Source organism: Cydia fagiglandana, chromosome 23 (assembly GCF_963556715.1).
Source record: "Cydia fagiglandana chromosome 23, ilCydFagi1.1, whole genome shotgun sequence".
In the NCBI taxonomy this organism is placed as follows: Eukaryota; Metazoa; Arthropoda; class Insecta; order Lepidoptera; family Tortricidae; genus Cydia; species Cydia fagiglandana.
The window spans coordinates 12,475,663-12,489,132 of record NC_085954.1 but is presented as its reverse complement, the minus strand read 5'-3'; the positions used below and the strand labels follow the sequence as shown (position 1 = coordinate 12,489,132).

Sequence of the window (13,470 nt, the reverse complement as noted above, 5' to 3'; positions counted from 1 at the left end):
CACATAACTTTATGTTATTTGTTATAATTTTTTCGTACTGCACTAAGTATCTCGTTTTGTGTCAATTCACAAAAACTGTTACTAAGCGAAATAGACAAAACAATTTGAAGTTCAGCTAAAATCGCTATCGACAAAAAACATCGATAACATGTATCGACACTCCCCATCACTACCAGGTAATGCGTTGTGAAATGTCCGGCCACATCTGCTCCCCCCCCCCCCTCCGCTTAACGGAGTAGGAAATGACCCCCCCCCCATGTTTACTTATAAGTCCATTCAGTTTTAAACTCGACTTGGCAGAAAAGGCTTAATTGCGAAGGTCGTTATGACTTTTCCGAGGGGTAAAGGGAGGGTATGTCTTTGTTACGGATGTTGATAGCAGATAACAGGTGTATTATTGTGTTGAGGTCTTAACATTCTAGAAACAGTCGATTGAAAAGATGAAAAGATTCAATCGTTGTTCGGTGGGTATCGTCTTGGGTCGTCCCATTCGTTTTTCGTCAAGTTCTTAAATTAGTCCTATTCTGCTTTCGTCACTCATTCTACATTGAAAGCCACCGACGATTGTGATGAATGTAGAATGAGTGACGAAAGCAGAATAGGACTAATTTAAGAACTTGACGAAAAACGAATGGGACGACCCAAGACGATACCGTTCGGTGGTAGATTGATATGCTTTTTAGGGTTCCGGCTTCAAAAGAAAAAAACGGAACCCTTATAGGATCACATGGTCGGACAGGCAGACAGACGCAGGACAGATCGTGCGTCTGTCTGCCTGTCCGACCATTCCCCCCTCGCCCCTATTTAGAAAACAGTCAAGATAAATCCCAACTCAAAATGTAACTGAAAACGTAACAGTTACATTTTCAGTTAGCATAACCCAAAGCGAAGTCAAACCGCCATTCCATGTAATTGCTCACACACTTACAATTTACGCTAAACTCCGTGTTTTACTAAAGTAATAACATTTAAACTTGTGCGATTTCCACCCGTATTCCAACAGGCATTAGAACGGTTGTTGTGTGCGCAAATCTTTTAATAAAAGCACGATTAGAACAATTCGCGCGCTGTAATATAAGTTATGGCGTAAATTTTAGTTTGTAGTTAGTAAACAATATTGTTTCGTTAATGTTGAACGTGAAATAGTTATTGAAATTAACAGTGTGGCAAAGTTTAAACGAATAATAAAAATACAATAGTTATTTACGATACAAGTGCGAAAAAGAGGAAATTCGAAACGAGTGGCGATAAATTAAAACACGACCGAAGGAAGTGTTTTAAATCGACACAAGTTGCGAATTACCTATTCGCACGTGTATCGTACAACGTTTTACAGTACATATGGCCCTTTAAACTTTTGACATCGCACGAAAAGTGCTATTTTACGCACGAGTGCGGGAAAATAGGACCATATGTACTGTAAAAATATTTGTAGATAGTCTTACACATAAGCTTAATACTATTTCCAGTATGTTAAGAGTGTAACGAAGGAGAAATAGAATCATTTCAACGCTTGGAGAGCTCAAACCTATAAATACAGCCTTTATAATTATATATCAGGAGTACATTATTCACTCATGCAATATCTCCATTGCAATATGCAGGTCGAGCCCAGTGTATGCACTTGCATTATTTACACTACGGAGTAACGTAAAGGTTGCATGTTTAGGTAGGCCGCATTAAGGCTGTGTACACACGAGAGTTGCATCAACCATGTTTGAAATCATAAGGGTCTCCCCAAATATATCGACGCGCATTCGGCAAAAGCCGATAGGAAAAAGCTTTATGTCCACGCAATAAGAGCGAAGAAGCCGACGACGCGTCGGCCGGCGCCGGCCGATGCGAGCCGAGCCGAACGACGACTTTTTCGCTCTTATTGCGCGGACATAAAGCTTTTTCCTATCGGCTTTTGCCGAATGCGCGTCGATATATTTGGGGAGACCCTAAGTGTCTTGGTATACTTGTTAAAGAAACGACGAAGCCTATTTAACATTTCACCAGTCTATATTTAAAATTAAATATAAATATAAACGCGGGGAAGGTAGCGGGGGCATGTGGCCAGCATTATGGGCACCCTTCCGCAGGGATCGGATCTGGGGGACTATTTGTGTTAGTTTTAATTTAGTTTTTATTTAATTGTAAGTTATTTTATAAGGTTAGATTTAGATGCGTTAAAATGTATTTTTGGGTAACAATTTTTTTGACATTAATAAAGAATTGATTAGTTTTATATATAAACTAAATATGTATAAAAAAATTACCTACTGAAATCCGTCCAGGGCTGCCCCCGACGCAAAGGTGCCCATCACGCTCTTTGTCCTGCGTTGCCGCGTTGGATTGTGATGGATATGGTAAAATATCCGTCACTTTTTAAGGAAAATGACGGACACCGTTTTATCACGCTGTCACGTAGACAAGAACGACCATCATATCCGTACTGATCATTATACAAGCGTTTTTGTAAACTGTACACAACTGCATGTGAAGCTTTATCTTTTTGAAGTTCCGTACCTCAAAAGGAAAAAACGGAACCCTTATAGGATCACTCGTGCGTCTGTCTGTCTGTCCGACTGTCACAGTCTATTTTCTCTGAAACTACTGGACCAATTAAGTTAAAATTTGGTACACAAATGTAAATTAGTGACCCAAAGATGCACATGTTTTTTGTATAATTAAAAAAAATACATAGGTAGGTTCGAAGTTATTCAAGAAAATAGCCAAAAAATTACCCCCCCCCCCCCCCCTTTACTCCGAAACTACAGGGTCTTCAAATTTAAAAAAAACACACAAAATAGTTCTTTACCTACAGATGACAGGAAAACCTATTAGAAATGCGCAGTCAAGCGAGAGTCGGACTTATGTACGGAACCCTAGAAACGCGAGTCTGACTCGCACTTGGCCGATTTTTTATCGTCAACGTCAACCCTTTCCTTGTATTTTCAATTGAAATGTTTAGTCCGTGTGCACTCCCCTTAAAATACGGCATTTCATACTATGAAAACTTAACACGCTCATGTCTTTCAGAACCGCACGTGTAAGACATGCACTTTTGAAATGCAGCGTTACGGCTTACGAAACATCATAACTCACACTTAATTTTTTACGAATCTGGACTTTATGTTATAAATTGTAAGGTCTAGTTTGCAATGGACTGGGTGTTATAAAATTATTCAAAATGAGATCTTAGTTTGAGTCGGAATTAAAATTTTGAGATGGATGTTACTCGGTTTGTGTTTTGTGGCAGTGTTTCAAGTGTTAAGAAAAAAGATAATGGTTTTAAGGCTTTAAAGGTCACGTTTTAGTATTAAGTGTTATTTTTCAACAGGCAAATAAAATAGAACCTTTAAGAATATCTGAAAATGGTACTTCGCGTTTTTTTTCTGATACTATTTCTCTAACTGTAAGAGTAAGGTGATAGATGTCAACTCCATACAATTTATAACCTAAAAATGCCAAATGTCGCAAAATTGTATTGATCTGACATCTTTCATAGTACCCTTCCGGTTTGAAAAATACAATAGGACACTCAGAAATCAGAAGGTTTTTCCCACTGAAAATCACAGTTATATCTGAAAAATAAAAATATATTTAAATGAAATATTGTCGAAATTTCATGCAACAGGAAACACATATTTTCCAAATTTGTTCAAGAAATTTAGCTTAAATAAATCCTTCAATATTCCAATGATACTTCCATATATCATTTTAATGGCACGTATTTATTGTAAGACTGTAAATTATTGAAATATAACATTTAAAAATCCATAAATTCAATATTTCTCTTCCAAATCTATATCTCATTGCCGCCTCGATTCATCTTCACTTGAAAGCTTGTGATAAATTGAAATTTAATGTCAATAGAATATCTCAAGACATCCAAACCTCTCCTCATGATTTATATCTACAATCAATTTTAAACCTTAATCATATAACATAGAGTTCATTTTTATATTGCACGGGAAATCAAGATAAGATGATGCTTTATTTACAAATATATTCATTCAAATGTAATGTCAATGGAATATGAGTTTTAGTTCCGGGATATAGGATTTTAAATTGTTTGTATCGTGTAGTTTTGAGGGACAGGTCAATCCGGCCATAATAAGAAAAGTTTATTTTGTATTTGTTAGTATAATAAGTATTTTATTTCTTCATATCACATGAATAAAACCATCCATAATATGGGCCCGATTCGGATTTTGAAATAGATATCCATTAGATATCTTTTAGACATCACCAAGATACGATAACGATATGTTTAAAATCTAACCTGTCAAATTTGACATTTGCGCGATTCTGGAGATACTCTTGAACGATTTCCACAGGATATGACTTAGAGATCCAATTCACATCCAATAGATATCTTACTCTATCTAACGTAAAAGTGTCATTGTTTGCTCGAATTCCGCTGCAAAAGAGAACTAATTGATATCTAAACTATAACGTATCTAGAATGGATCTAGTATGTGGCGTCTCTTGTGAATATCTTGAAGTTCGAATACGGCAGTAGGCCGGCAGGACTGCATAAAATTATAATTAATATATTTCGAGAAATCAATAATGTGTATTGAATAAACACAATATTATTATGAGATTCAACAGTAAACAGTAAATATTATCGTAAAATCCAATAGCCCGTTTAAAATTTCAACTGCTAACATTTGTATGGAATTTAATCCCAATTATTACGATATGTTTGTAATAAATGTTAATATTGGCTCAAATAGGGTAATAAATCCGATATTAAGTACACAGAGCCTATTTACTCGCGCTGTTTGAACTGAAGTGGCATTTGGATTTTCATAATTGTGTATTGATTTGATATTTATACGTCATTCCTGTCTTACATCGCGCTCGTACCAAAAAATGATAGAAAAAGAGTTGAAAGTAGTGGATCTATCCAAAGTTACAATCGTACGTAGAAGCTAAACAAAAAATAAAAATGAATTAGGATGACCTACGCTATGAAAATTCACGTGCTTATTTATATTCTTATTTTAGTTTTGATTAGCGTTGTCTATCAAAGATTGTCATCTGTATCCCTAGTGTAAATTTCGTCGGGTGACAAGCAAAAGTCACAAGTACTATCAAAAAATTAAAGTAACAATGCACTTTATTACACTTGTAACACGGTTTATTGTCCAATAATTTCAATGATATTAGTTAGTGACTTTTGCTTGTCACCCGACGATTTCATTCGATAGCGTGACGTTCCAAAACGCCTCGCTTAGCGCGCTGTTCAAAATCTTATACAAAATGAGAATAACAGGGGTTCTTGACTAGGCCCGTAGTCGTTTTTTTTAAAGTGGTTACACAGTGTGGTCGACACAGTGACCAGCGACTGCTTTTTGTGTGAAGAGATTGGTGTCGTGGCCGAAAGGGCCACGTCACCACCAAGGAAGAAAGGGAAAGGAAATTTACAAAATAAAGCAAGCAAAGAATAGAGAAGAGAAATAGGATAGAGAAAAGCAAAGAATGGAGAAGAAGCCCGTAGTCGTATGAATGGCGTTTTGTGAAGCTTGTGACCACGACTGATCTATCAAGAGTGAATCGAGAAAAAATAACAGTAGTAATCATTGAGAATATCAATTCCATTACATATATTTAAATCTGAATGCTTCTCTTGGATGAATAACGAAAAGGTTGATAAAATTAATGATGAAGGATTGAAGTGTATGAATGCAAATCTAGACAAATCTAATTTGTATTAATGATAAATCGTGATATGACAATAATAATAAGACCTTTTAAGTGTAAAGTGACTGTGAAAGTATAAGTTTCTAAAACTTCTACTCGGTCTAATGTCTTACCCCCTTATTCATAAACGTTTACTAAAGTTGACAAGCCGATAATAATCGTTTGTCCCTTTCCATCATACCAATACGTCGGAAAGGGACAAACGATTATTATCGGCTTGTCAACTTTAGTAATCGTTTATGAATAAGGGGGTTAGTATTTACTACAATTCTAGCAACGAAAACTAGTAGGTTACCAGATAGTTATATGCCAATTACTTGAATGTTCATGTCAAATTTAAAACGAGAGCGTAATTTACCCTTACTCCTCCTTCATTCCTTCCTCCCCTTACCATCTTCTTCTTTCCTTCCTTCCTTTCCTTTTCTTTACTCTTAAATATCTATTGATACAGTTTTTCTAAGAGAAAACCATTAACTGCTACCGTTTCATTCTCTCTTCCCAAGAATCCTGTCTCACTCGAATTTTAAAACGCCAGCTACAATGTTGACAATAAGAAACGGGCAACAGCAGTTTTGCTCTTAAAAATGGTTGGCACCAGTAATCTTTAAAGTTTCAATACAGTGTGGTGCCAATTCGTCGGTTCCGGGTAGTGATGGGCCACTAAAGTGTTTTCATTCCCGGGAATATTATCATGTTATCTTTTTTTACAAGCTTTTAAATAACTTTCTACGTATATGCAGGTAAAATCTTGCAAGCTAAATTATAGCCACGTCTCATTATTCGATTGAGCTGAAACTCATACTCATAATCTATATTGAATATAACTTTACATAATATATATAATTCATTTTTGACACAAGCTTTTATTGCAAATTAATAAATTAGATGTACTTTTCTTTCATCAAGTAACGCATATCATCGAGACAATTCTAATAAACCCAAACACAATTAGGTTGTTGGTGGTCAACTGGTCATAGATTTCCTATGGCTATCTCCTGTGTCCATCATCAGATCAGCTCGACTATAATATTGAATTGGCACTCAAATTACATTTGTATGTGAGGTTTCAACGCAATCGAATAATGGGAAGTGGATCTAATTTAGCTTGCAATATTTGTCTCTAACATCGATATTACCTACCTATGTATGTAGGTAATGTAAGGTAATATGTATTTGTGTAGTTTTAACTTCTCATATAAGTGAATTGTCAAATTCAAAATGAGAATAAAGAATCTTAAACCTATTTACTTATATACAAAAATTGCAAGTTAAATAAAAACTTGTAATTAAGCAATAGACTAAGCGAACTAAAAAAACTTGTAAATTAAGCGGGAAACTTTACCGGGAATGTTATTGAAAAAATACCTACCAAGGTGTTGTACCATGTTCCCATCCCTAGTTCCGGACACCGGGCGGATAGACAGACAAACATCCTGCTGGAGCCGCGCCAGCCATCGATAGCCATTTGAATATACAAAACACTATGTATTTTGTTTGTGTCAGAGGACACTTATCTATTCGGGTACCTACTGTGAAAACGTCCGTATTTGCAGTAGACGGTAAAGTTTTAACCGAAGCGAAGTGAAGGTCTCCGTTACAGGTAAAAGAAAAAAAATCTAGAAAAATCGGGCAAAATTTTTTTCGTATGCTCGGATGATGTAGAGAACTACAGGTCACATTTTTCAACTGATTCTCATGAAAATTTTGTAAGCAGGTTCTATAGTTCTATGTATGTACCTAGTCTGCCTCTCTGTTTGTCTGTTATTTATTGTCTGTCTCTGTTGTCTCTCTGTCTTTACATCTTCACGCTTTAATCGCTAAACCCATTTAAGATGAAATTTAAAACCTAAATGCTGAACCTAAGCTGTAATTACTAATAAAGTAGGTTATTTTTTTTAAACACAAACAATTTATATTACTTTAATGATACTTTCCGCGTAGAAAAGATGAAATCAAATAATGAAAATCATAACTTATTAGTCACATTTTATTATGCGGTTGTTAAATATTCCTTACATTAATTATTGTAAGTCGCCACTGCATTATATTCATGGGTATGCCAAATCCATTCATCCTAGCATAGTTGCCAGCATATCGCCCTGAAAAACCAAATATTCGATTAGGTTACTGGATTACAGCACATAAAGTAATTTCAAAATTAGTAATTAATCTTTTTATGTGTTCCTTTAAATTCGTCTATGAGTGAAGATATTCGCCGGTATCGTCTTGGTTCGTCCCATTCGTTTTTCGTCAAGTTCTTAAATTAGTCCTATTCTGCTTTCGTCACTCATTCTACATTGAAAGCCACCGACGATTGTGATGAATGTAGAATGGGTGACGAAAACAGAATGGGACTAATTTAAGAACTTGACGAAAAACGAATGGGACTACCCAAGACGATACCTATTCGCCATATTAATAAGTAAAAAATCTGTATTTCCTTACCCCAGTCTTTAGAGTATCTTTAGCAGCTTTACTCATCTCTTCGGCGCTACGAGCTAGGCTGTAAACATAACAATAACAATTATACAACGCCTACAGAAAGGCTAAAACAATTTTTTTTTAATTTTTAATAGTAATTATATTTATATTTTTAATAGTAGCATAATATCTTTGAAGAAAATGTTCCATTGATTAGCACTACAATTCGCCACTGTTCTAAACCTTTAGATTAGGTACATTATAATTTATATTAATGTTTATGACATAATGTGTAACTTCTCAAACCTTTTTTCATTCATTTTTTTAACTTGTATTCGTAGTGAAAATGTATTTGTAGTTATATAGTATTTAGCACAGTTACAATTTAAGGAAACTGTAGGTCTTGTAACTGTTGGTTACAACATATTTTTGTATACATTTTTGTATATGACCGTTTGTTTCTCAATAAAAAAAAACCGTCAACGAAACAATTGGGTAAGGTAGTGATATTATATATAATAGTGCTCGACATGCTAATGCCCAATAGATGACACCCTGCTGTCTGTGACCTGTGGATATTGATAATGACTTAAGTTTCAAGTTCACTACAACTAGACGCGCGGTCTAGCATGAATTGCGTTCTCGCGCGCGTGTCCATATTTGAAGTCGCGCTTGATGTATGGAGTCGCGCGAGAACACAACTCATGCTAGCAGGTCAGAAAGGTTCGTTAAAATAATAAATGAATGTAAAAACTCACGGTTTTAGAGTTAACGCAGCGATATCAATATCAGGTTTGGGTGCACTCTTGGACTCTTCATCGGCGGGCATTGCAAAGGCCCCGATCAGGCATATGAATAATATAAATAGTTGAAAGCGCTGGAAACATATAAATAATACTTTAACTAAGGTACGGGAGACCGGGGTGAATTCAAACAGAGGTAGGTTGAAACAAGGAAAATTTTGAGACATTTTTAGCCGGATATGATGGTCGTTTTTGTCTACGTGACAGCGTGATAAAACGGTATCCGTCACTTTTAATAGCGCTCTGTTAAGAAGTGACGATTATTTTGTCACGTCGATAAAGCCACCCATAAAAGTCATGATGGTCTCACGGTCCTCTGGTCCCTCAATATGGGTCCTCCTCAAGACAATTATAAAAACCGCTGTTTTAACTCACCTTGGTTTCTGTCTCCCATATTAGTTTTCTATGCAAAATCAATGGTGCTCAACTTATTTGAACAATACAATTAAATTCATAATTCGATAAAAAAAGGTAGGTATAAATCAAAAATATAAAAGTAAGAGATAACAGAATTGGCGGTCTTATCGTTGTCGTGCATAAATAAAACAATGATAAATCGATGACAATTGTATCACCAAATTAACTCAATCAATTTTATAAAAATATTACTTATGTAAATTTTATCTCACTCGTTAATTACAGCAAATAAAAACCCACTTCCGTCTTTACGTCAAAATTTTAGATAAAATAATATATCTCGTCAATTTTTAATTAATGAATTTAAAAAGTAACATTTTTAATTCGTTAGTTAATACTTACCATTTTCGTCTTATCAGTTACACTGAATTTATTAGTGTCGTTTCTGATTTATATATAACCTTGCACGTGTTTAGCAGGGTAAATGCATCTATAGTGAAATTACTTCTTATAAATTATTCCAAATGAAAATGAAATCAAATGAACCTTATTTTATTTGTTAGTTTTCACAACAACAATAATATTATTTTATAGTAAAAGACCTTCGCAACCACAACACTAATCTAGTCGCAACAGCACTTATCAATAACAGATCACTTAGAACCGCAAAAAATGGAATAACGAAAGGCAAATCATGGATCACCAGCTTAAAGGATGAAAACGGTCAAAAGCATAGTGACAGGAGCAAAATTATGGACATCTGCACACAATTCTATTCATCCCTATATTCGGATCCATCCAACGCAAATAGCACACCAGAGTATTACTGCGCTGAAACTATCTCTCCCATCACAAGCGAGGAAGTGGGTAAAGCCATGTCCACGATGAAGTTCGACAAAAGCCCTGGAGTGGACGGGATTAGCACGGAAGAACTAGTTTTCGGAAAGACCAACCTTTCACTTCCCCTCACCAAATTATTCAACAACATCTTAAAAACAGGAAAATTCCCCCAAAAACTGCTTCATTCTAATATGATACTCTTGTACAAGAAAGGCGATAAGTTCGACATAGGCAACTATCGACCTATCAGTCTGGTGTCTCATATTTATAAAATATTTATTAAAGTCATCGAGTGTCGCATTGCTGGGCAACTCGATCGACATCAACCCCCCGAACAGGCTGGCTTTCGTCCCGGATTTTCCACCACCGACCACCTCCACACACTCAACCAAATCATTGAAAAGCATAATGAATTTAAGATCCCCCTGTATTTAGCATTTGTTGATTACAGAAAAGCATTTGATAGCATAACCCATTCTGCCATAGTAACCGCACTAATAAATCAAAATATTCATCCCACCTATATAAACTTAATCAAAAATATATACAGCAATAGCACCGCCGATATAAAACTTCAGTACTCCGGTCCGTCGTTCCCTATACAACGAGGTGTTAAACAGGGTGATCCGCTGTCTCCTAAACTATTCACAAGCACCCTCGAAGAAGTTTTCAAGAGCCTGGCGGTTTCCTGGGAGGCTAAGGGAATAGTCGTCGGTGACAGAAGGCTATCAAATCTTCGTTTCGCCGACGACATTGTTCTCTTTGCCCCTTCTGCAGCAGAACTACAGCAAATGCTCCAAGATCTGAGCAACGCAAGCCTTCAGGTTGGACTTCAAATGAATCGCGCAAAGACTCAAGTGATGACCAATAGCAAGGAACGTAGTAGTGTCGAGGTGGACGGGCAGATCATACACTATGTTGACGAGTACATCTACTTGGGCCAGCTAGTCTCTTTCAGTAACAGGCAAGACAAGGAAGTTGAGCGCCGTGTTCAAAATGCCTGGAAGAGCTACTGGTCCATGAAGGAGCTGATGAAGGGCGACCTTCCTATGTCACTGAAGCGCAAACTCGTTGACATATGTATTCTGCCTGTTCTAACCTACGGCGCTCAAACTTGGTCACTCACAGAGATTCAGAAGTCCAAACTGAAGGTTTGCCAACGCGCCATGGAGCGCAGTATTCTAGGTGTTAAACTAACTGATCACATAAGAAACACCACGCTGCGCTTCAAAACCCGCATTGCTGACGTAGGCGAGAAAACCGCTAGGCTCAAATGGGACTGGGCCGGTCACGTCTACCGCATGCATCCGGAGAGGTGGGCTAGCTTAGCCACCAAGTGGATGCCGGTAGAGGGACGTGGCCGCGGCAGGCCCAAACGGAGATGGCGAGATGACCTGGACAGCTTCCTGAACAACTGGCCGGAGGAAGCACCAAATCGGGAGTCGTGGAAATTAAGGGGAGAGGCCTTTGCCCAGCAGTGGGACACTGAAATAGGCTAGGAAAAAAAAAAAAAAAAAAAGTAAAAGAGATTTGTGTTTTACTGTTAAACATTTAAAATAATATTTATTACACTGGCGATAGTTATATAAATCTAAATAAAATTCGAATAATTATTAATTAGTTTACTTTATAAAATGAATTGATTCGTATTACAACAAATCAACCTATTATTCTTAGATAATAAATGACTTCAATTATAAAGACAACAGAAAAAAAACTATTTTAATAGGTACTCATTGCCTAACAATGTCATGTACCTTATTTTTAATTACTGTTTTTAATTTTCTTATCACTTGAACTTAATTAATTTGACGTAAATATTTTTTTAATTAAACAAAATTGATTTACTACGGAAGTTTAGGGTGAAATCTAAATTGTTATGGACATATTTTTTGTGATTTGTAATATTTCCATAATGTATTAATATAATCCTACACATTTAATTATCTTAAATGATTTTATTATCTATGATTTCAATAAAAATAAATAAAATAAATAAAAATAAAATAATGTTACATTAAACATTTCATGTAACACACACAAAAGTCCGTATTAATGATGTAAGTAAGATTTTATGAATAGTTGGTTTGTATTTCATTGTTATTTAGATATACATCGAAAATAAAATATGGAATTCAAATCGTAATTTTATTTATATTTTTAGTTTTCCGCTTTTTGTTATAGAATGCATATACCTAACCATTTATTTTATGTATGACTTGATTTATTGTCTGTGACCCATTATTTTTTATAGCCATGACTAATTTCAATTTCAATTTAAATATATATGATTCAGAATGCATGGGACCATAAAATTGTGAGTATTACAAGTATAAACTGAAATAAATGCCATATCGGTTTATAGTTTAAAAAGTAGTGTGTCTACTTAAAATAACACTGATGAAAATATTTTCGTATTAAGAAATTTTAATTTAATTTGTTCTTACAATATTAAAAGTAGGTACCTACTTAAATAAAATAGTTAGTGTTTACATGCTAATAAATAAATAATGCATTTTAAATGTAGATGATAGAAAAAGTGTTATTTTGATAAGCATCCGAAGCAGAATACGTACGTTAAATGTTATCTGTTACGTTAACTGTAACAGTATTTATTTATACAAATACCTATTTAATCCCCCAAATAAATATTCTCAAACGAAAACCTAAAAGTAACAAGCCATACGAAAAAAAAAGTAAGATGTTAAAGTGAACAAAATAACATATTTTATTTCGAAAAGAATACGTTACTCACATTTTCTTTTGTGATGAAAATTTATTTTCTGTACGCACGCAATGCTTGTAGATTTTATTTTAATTTATTTTCGAAAGAAAGTCAGTATATCTCCCTTAGTTAATATCTTGAAATCAAGGTAATTACTTAAAATGTGGAGTTTTGATATGTATTAAATCTTTTTAACACAAAGAACTTTTTGATAAAAGATTTTTGTTAATTAAATATTTGAATTCTTTCAAGAAAGTCAGTATATCTCCCTTAGTTTTCTAGTTAATATCTTGTGAAATTAAGGTAATTACTTAAAATGTGGAGTTTTGATATGTATTAAATCTTTTTAACACAAAGAACTTTTTGATAAAAGATTTTTGTTAATTAAATATTTGAATTCTTTCAAACGCAAATCGAAATAGCCAGAACAGCATAAAAAGATAATAGGTAAAACGTAATCTAAAACGTAATCTTCAAAAGTGGTGCAAATAAATTACTTTATTAGGTACGTTTTAGTAAATTAGTTTTTATCGAACTTCAAGAAAATTTACGATTCATCGGTATTCGGTTTTTTATTAATGAAATGATGAAATTCTATGATCTGGCTATGAAATATTTTATAATGAA

The 13,470-nt window shown here is 34.8% G+C and overlaps 1 protein-coding gene and 1 long non-coding RNA gene across 9 annotated transcripts in view; one reads left to right on the top strand and one right to left on the bottom strand.

The window, feature by feature from the left end:
* Positions 1–13,470, top strand: part of LOC134675839 (hemicentin-2) — a 665,006-nt gene that overhangs the window by 457,970 nt on the left and 193,566 nt on the right. The window lies entirely within an intron of this gene.
* Positions 7,671–9,031, bottom strand: LOC134676005 (uncharacterized). Its single transcript, XR_010099860.1, has 3 exons — positions 8,877–9,031; positions 8,143–8,200; positions 7,671–7,796 (listed from the first exon to the last, which is right to left on the bottom strand). It is a non-coding gene; the product is annotated as an uncharacterized LOC134676005 (long non-coding RNA).